General features: G+C 44.8%; 1 non-coding gene across 1 annotated transcript; it reads right to left on the bottom strand.

Moving 5' to 3' along the window:
- Positions 1-606: 606 nt before the first annotated feature.
- TRNAA-AGC (transfer RNA alanine (anticodon AGC)) lies at positions 607-678 on the bottom strand. Its single transcript has one exon. It is a non-coding gene; the product is annotated as a tRNA-Ala (tRNA).
- Positions 679-7,722: the final 7,044 nt, after the last annotated feature.

Here is a 7,722-nt window from a genome sequence, read left to right as displayed (position 1 = left end):
AAAGAATAAATAACTGTAGGTCTTCTCTGTCAAATCAGGAAAAGATTACTTCTATCTTTCTGCAAACATTACGAAATAAAGGCCCAAGTCTTTTCTAGACTTGCTTTTAGATGAAGAAATGGAAAGACTCAGACTTCCCTGGTGGTCCAGTGGTTAAGAATCAGTCTGCAGGGGAAATGGGTTCCATCCCTGATCTGTCAGCATCCCACATACCACAACTACTGAGCTTGCTCTCGAGAGCCGTCTGGCCACAATTAGAGAATGCCCGCGCACAGTAATGCAGCCAAAACTAAATAAATAAATAACTTTTTTAAAGAAAGAAATCAAAAGTATCATCTCAACTAAATTAACAAAAGCATTTAACGGTGTCTGCTCTTCTACCTGTTGGGTTAGTCGCTCAGTCGTGTCCGACTCTTTGCAACCCAGTGGACCGTAACCCGCCAGGCTCCCCTGTCCATGGAATTTTCCAGGCAAGAATACTGGAGTGTGTAGCCATTCCCTTCTCCAGGGGATCTTCCCAACCCAGGGATCTAATGAAATCTGGGTCTCCCGCATTGCGGCCAGATTCTTTACCATCTGAGCCACTAGGGAAGCACAAAAAGTGAATGGAGGTACTGGGGATTGAACCCAGGGCCTCATGCATGCTAAGCATGCGCTCTACCACTGAGCTATACCCCCAACTGTTTTTCTTATGGAAAGTATTAATATTAAATCCAGTGCGCTCTCTGGTGGTCAGTGGGAGAACAGCAGGATTGTATTTACTTAAGTTGCTGTAGACAGTGTTATGGTTCAGTTCAGTCGCTCAGTCGTGTCCGACTCTCCGCGACCCCATGAATCACAGCACGCCAGGCCTCCCTGTCCATCACCAACTCCCGGAGTTCACTCAAACTCATGTCCACAGAGTCGGTGATGCCATCCAGCCATCTCATTCTCTGTCGTCCCCTTCTCCTCCCGCCCCCAACCTTTCCCAGCATCAGAGTCTTTTCCAGTGAGTCAACTCGTCGCATGAGGTGGCCAAAGTATTGCAGCTTCAGCTTCAGCATCAGTCCCTCCAATGAACATCCAGGATTGATCTCCTCTAGAATGGACTGGTTGGATCTCCTTGCAGTATAAGGGACTCTCAAGAGTCTTCTCCAGCACCACAGTTCAAAAGCATCAATTCTTCGGTGATCAGCTTTCTTCACAGTCCAACTCTCACATCCATACATGACCACGGGAAAAACCATAGCCTTGACTAGACGGACCTTGGTTGGCAAAGTAATGTCTTTGCTTTTTAAAATACTATCAAGGTTGGTCATAACTTTCCTTCCAAGGAGCAAGCGTCTTTTAATTTCATGGCTGCAATCAGCATCTGCAGTGATTTTGGAGCCCAAAAAAACAAAGTCTGACACTGTTTCCACTGTTTTTCCATCTATTTCCCATGAAGTGATAGGACCAGATGCCATGATCTTTGTTTTCTGAATGTTGAGCTTCAAGCCAACCTTTTCACTCTCCTCTTTCACTTTCCTCAAGAGGCTTTTTAGTTCCTCTTCACTTTCTGCCATAAGGGTAGTGTCATCTGCATATCTGAGGTTATTGATATTTCTCCCGGCAATCTTGATTCCAGCTTGTGCTTCTTCCAGCCCAGCGTTCCTCATGATGTACTCTGCATATAAGTTAAATAAGCAAGGTGACAATATACAACCTTGACGTACACCTTTTCCTATTTGGAACCAGTCTGTTGTTCCATGTCCAGTTCTAACTGTTGCTTCCTGACCTGCATACAGGTTTCTCAAGAGGCATGTCAGGTGGTCTGGGATTCCCATCTCCTTCAGAATGTTCCACAGTTTATTGTGATCCACACAGTCAAAGGCTTTGGCATAGTCAATGAAGCAGAAATAGATGTTTTTCTGAAACTCTCTTGCTTTCTCCATGATCCAGCGGATGTTGGCAATTTGATCTCTGGTGCCTCTGCCCTTTCTAAAACCTGCTTGAACATCTGGGAGTTCACGGTTTACATATTGCTGAAGCCTGGCTTGGAGAATTTTGAGCATGACTTTGCTAGCGTGTGAGATGAGTGCAATTGTGCGGTAGTTTGAGCATTCTTTGGCATTGCCTTTCTTTGGGATTGGAATGAAGACTGACCTCTTCCAGTCCTGTGGCCACTGCTGAGTTTTCCAAATCTGCTGGCATATTGAGTGCAGCACTTTCACAGCATCATCTTTCAAGACTTGAAATAGCTCAACTGGAATTCTATCACCACCACTAGCTTTGTTAGTAGTGATGCTTTCTAAGGCCCACTTGACTTCACATTCCAAGATGTCTGGCTCTAGGTCAGTGATCACGTTATCGTGACTATCTTGGTTGTGAAGATCTTTTTTGTACAGTTCTTCTGTGTATTCCTGCCACCTCTTCTTAATATCTTCTGCTTCTGTTAGATCCATACCATTTCTGTCCTTTATCGAGCCCATCTTTGCATGAAATGTTCCCTTGGAATCTCTAATTTTCTTGAAGAGGTCTCTTGTAGCCCTAACAAATAATACAACAGACTCGTTCCTGGTAATCTTAGACTGATTGGGCCAGAACACCTGACTGCTTTGACCAACAGAATATGACAGAAGTGGCATTATGCCAGTCCAGGATCTAGCTTTTAAGAAGACAAGCAGTTCCATCTTGATCTCTTGGAGATTTGAGCCGCCATGTAAGAAAAGCAACTACCATAAGAGCTTCCCAGGTGGCGCTAGTGGTAAAGAATCTGCCTGCCAATGCAGGAGATGCCGGAGACTCGACCACCGCTGGGTCGGGAAGATGTCCTGGAGAAGAAAATGGCAACCCACTCCAGTATTCTTGCCTGGGAAATCCCAGGGACAGAGGAGCCTGGCGGGCTACAGTCCACGAGGTCGCAAAGGGTCAGACACCACTGAGCTCACACAGGTACACAATCCTGTGTGATATCCTGCTGTGAGAAAGTCCTGGAGAATGAAAGGTCCAGACCTGTGAAGGAAGAATTTGTGTGCTTTGCCTCCTATCATAAATTCATGTGGGTAAATGAGCGACTGAACTGAACTGAACTGAACTGAAATGTAAAATTAGGTTTGAGCGTTTTCAGGGTTTTTGTAACAGCTTACTTAGTTCAGTTCAGTTCAGTTCAGTCGCTCAGTTGTGTCCGACTCTTTGCGACCCCATGAATCACAGCACGCCAGGCCTCCCTGTCCATTACCAATTCCCGGAGTTCACTCAAACTCATGTCCATCGAGTCGGTGGTGGCATCCAGCCATCTCATCCTCTGTTGTCCCCTTCTCCTCCTGCCCCGGATCCCTCCCAGCATCAGAGTCTTTTCCAGTGAGTCAACTCTTCGCATGAGATGGCCAAAGTATTGGAACTTCAGCTTCAGCATCAGTCCTTCCAATGAACACCCAGGACTGATTTCCTTTAGAATGGACTGGTTGGATCTCCTTGAATCCAGCTTAATTGGTATATAATTCACATACCATAAAACTCACCCTTTTAAAGTGTACTAGTCAGTAGCTTGGGGTATATTCCCTGGGCCGCACAACCATCAGCATCATCAATTTTAGAGCATTTTTCATCACCCGAGGACAGAAATATCGAAGAATTCAAACAAAAACGTATATATGTTCATTGTAGCCTTATTCATGATGGCCAAAAGGTAGTAATAGCCCAAATGGCCATCAACAGATAAATAAATAAAGTATGGCAGGAAACTTCCCTGGTAGTCCAGTGGCTCCCAAAGCAGGAGGCCTGGGTTCTATCCCTGGTCAGGAAACTAGATCCCACATGCTGCAACTAAAAGATCCTATATGCACAACTAAGGCCAAGTGCAGGCAAATAAACAAATATTTTTTTAAAAATCCAAAGTTTGGCATATCCATAGAATGGAATGTTGTTGTTATTTAGTCGCTAAGTTCTGACTCTTTACGACACCACAGACTGTATCCTACTTTGCAGGCAGATTCTTTACCACTGAGCCACCAGGGAAACCCTACAATGGAATATTATTCAGCCATAAAAAGGAACGAAGGACTGATATATGCTACTTCTTTTTGCCCCCACCATCCTTTCTGGCTCTCGCTTTTCTGACCCTATGGACACCTTTCTAGTAAATCTCCTGCATTAAATTTTCTCGGCTCAAAATCCTTAGAGTAGCTTCTGCTGAGAAGCTGCAGCTCTTCAGAGCTCAGTTTCTGTGTGTGTATTTGTATTATAACACATAACACAGCTGGCAAGGGAGTAAGATGAAGAGCGGTTATTATGACAATGCCTCAACCAGGGAAGAATTCTAGAAAAACAGAACTTTTTCTCAACCTCTACCCACTCAGGCTGATCTGGTACAAAATCCCTTATTCAGGAGTGTTTAGGGGACAGAGGTAAGAAAGAGGTATGTGTTAGTCTGTGGGCCACTGAGACTATGGGCAGAAGAAGGGAATTCAATGTTTTAGTCTGCTTAGGCTTCCATGACAAAATAGCCTCAACTGGGTGGTTTTAACAATGGACATATATTTTCTCACACTTCTGGAGGCTGAGAAGTCCAAGATCAAGGTGCTGCCTTTTTCTGTGATGTCAACCCAAGAGATTCAGAACCAGCTCTTTACCATGCAAGTCCCCAACTATTAACCAAGGGAGTGTGAAAAAGCGATTTGAAATTTTTAATAAAAATAATGTTTAAAATGTAAAAAAGAGGTAAAGATGTCCTTTCTCTCCTGAAGCTAGCTACATACAGAGATGCTGTTTTGCATAATAAACCATCTAAAGAATCCATTTCATAAAGAAGCAAACTGAGAACACCCATCTGGTTTTCCTGTGCAACCTGGAGGCTGAGTTCCTGTTACCAACCTGGTCTGTTCATTTAAGACTGTCCTTGAAGGATAAGTTGAACAAAAGAGTCTTTGACAGTCTCCTAAAAATTGTTGCCATGTCTTGAGAAAAATAACCTCCGGGAGAAACCTGCAGTTCTGATTGGTTGTCTTCCTTGATCATTTGTTGCCATGGTGATAACATCATCTCTATTATTAAAAGGAATAAATACTTGTCGGTTTTCTCTATCAGAAGAGGATGGTTGGCACCTTTCTTCCACAAATATAGTGAATATAAAAGCCCGTGACTCTGCCAGATTTCTTAATTTTAAGAAAGGCATTGAGAGTCCTGTTTCATTTAAGAGAGCCAAAGCGCTCAGCTGCGTGCAGTCAGATGTGCGCAGACGGGGCTAGCTATGGTCACCGCAATGGCGATGAGCTGCAATCCTAACTTCATCAGAGCGCCCGCTGCTGGGAAATGCGAGAACAACAGGGCTGACCCGGCTAGAAGAACCCCCACTCCTTTCCTCTCTGGACCTCCCACCAACACCACCTACCTGGTCAGACTCGCGGTGGAGGACAGAGCGAGGACGGAGACCCCTGGAGATTCTGCAGACGGTGGAGGGAATACCCCCTCCTCTCTCAGCACACACTATGGACACCTACTGTATGCCAGGTATTGTGTTAAGCCTTCCACACTAGCCAACCTCATTGCAACCCCTTAAGGAGGGAATATGACCTCTTGACTTCCTGCAGATGTGGACTTCAAAAACAGAGAGGTTAAGTCTCTTGCACAAAGTTACACAGCCAGAAACTGGAGGAGCCATGAGTTAGTTAAACCCAGGTCTCTCTGACTCTGGGCTTCCCAGGTGGCTCAGTGGCAAACACTCCACCTACCAGTACAGGAGGCACAGGTTCGATTCCTGGATCTAGAAGATCCCCTGGAGTAGCAAATGGAAACCCAATCCAGTATTCTTGCCTGGAAAATTCCATTATAGTCCGCGGGCTGCAGTCCATGGTTTCACAGAGTCGGCCATGACTGAGTGAGCATATAAGCTCTTTGACTCTAGGCAGAGAAATTCAGCCCAAAGGAAGTGTGGTGGGGGATTCAGAAGCCTCCCAGTCTACCTTCAAGAGAGAATATCCAGCAAGAGACTTTCAGCATCCATCCATAGAACAGTCCTAGTAAATTGTGACTAACAGTTAATGAGCACCTGTTACATGCTATATTCTTGGCTAAGCACTTGAGATACATAATCTTATTAAGTTCTCCTGATTGGTAACTCGTGTGTCTGCCTGACTCCAAGGGTTCTGCTCTTCTGAAGGATTTAGATGAGAGTGTGACCCTGACTTGGTGCAAAAGGTGTTTTCTAGACCTAGGCGACAGCTGTGCCATTTTCTGATTATAGTCCCTCTGTATCCATGGGTTCCCCATCCACGGGCTCAACCAACCTCAGATCAAAAATATTTGAAAGAATTCCAGAAAGTTCCAAAAAGCAAAGCTTGAATTCGTGAATAGTTGCTCCAACAACTATTTACATAGCTAATACACTGTATTAGGTATTATAAGTAACCTAGAGATGATTTAAAGTCTACATGAGAACATCCATGGCCTTTACACACATACTATACCGTGTTATGTAAGGGACTTGAGCATCTCAGGATTTTGGCATCTAATGGGAGAGTTGGGAGAGAGGTCCTGGAACCAATCCCTTGTGGAGACTGAGAGACAACTGGTAGCTACTTAGTTTTTTGTGTGTGTCACAGTTATCTATTGCTGCGTAACAAATCACCGCCAATACCTGGTGGCTTAAAACAACAGCTATTCATTTTGCTCACAAAACTGCAATTCAGGGAAGGTAATGACAGTACTCTGCTCCACAGGGCATCACCTGCTTTCAGGATGGCATACTTTGGGGGACTTCCCTGGCCATCCAGCGGTTAAGATTGCACTTGCAATGTAGGGGACACAGGTTAGATCCCTGGTTGGGGAACTAAGATCCCACATGCTGTGTAGCATGACCAAAATTTAAAAAAAAAAATGGCACACTCATGTGAGTGTGTCCTCACACTCATGTGAGAAGTTCAGCTGGAACTGAGGGCTTGAGGCTTCATTTCCTCCTCTTCCTCTGGCTACTTGAGATTCCTTACAGTATGGCAGTTGGATTCCAAGAGCAAGTGTCCCGAGAGAACAACTCGGAAGTGTGTGGCATTTTTATGAGCTAGCTTTGGAATTACTTAACATCACTTCCACTTTATTAGTCAAGGCAGTCACCAAGGCTCTCTCAGTTCCCGAGGAAGGAGACACAGACTCCACTCTTGATGCAGGAGTAGCAAGAGTCTAGAAGCCTTGTTGCAGGCATCGATGGTTTATACAGCCATTTCCAGAAAAGAAAATCTGCCATACTCTTGAAGGCAGCCTAGGGCAGAGTGAAATCTCCCCGTGGATCTCTCCTTGCCCCCTCTCTAGGAGGAGGGGACATTTTACTGGGGGGAAGATAGGAGGCTGAAGATTCTGCCTAGCTTTGGCCTTGAAACCCTAAGAATCCAAGAACTTAAGAACTGTATTGAGGACAAAAGGTGTCATTTGGGGAAAGGGTATCTCTTTGGGAGAATATTTAAGGATTCATGGGCTGGATCTGCCTTTTATTGAATAGCTTATCAAAGACTTCTAGATAACTCCATAGATAATTCCAGAAGCAGAATAGCATCAAAGTCAAGATCCTGGAAAAAACCCTGATGCTGGGAAAGATTGAGGACAAGAGGAGAAAGGGGCGACAGAGGATGAGATGGTTGGATGGCATCACTGACTCAATAGACATGAGTTTAAGCAAACTCAGGGAGATGGGAAGGGACAGGGAAGCCTGGTGTGCTGCAGTCCAAGGGGTCTCAAAGAGTTGGACGTGACTTAGTGGCTAAACAACAGTAA

Source organism: Moschus berezovskii, chromosome 22, assembly GCF_049115385.1.
Source record: "Moschus berezovskii isolate FMDL1 chromosome 22, NW_MosBer_1.0, whole genome shotgun sequence".
Classification (NCBI taxonomy): domain Eukaryota; kingdom Metazoa; phylum Chordata; class Mammalia; order Artiodactyla; family Moschidae; genus Moschus; species Moschus berezovskii.
The sequence above is the reverse complement of the archived record's forward strand: the minus strand, read 5'-3'. Positions and strand labels throughout refer to the sequence as shown.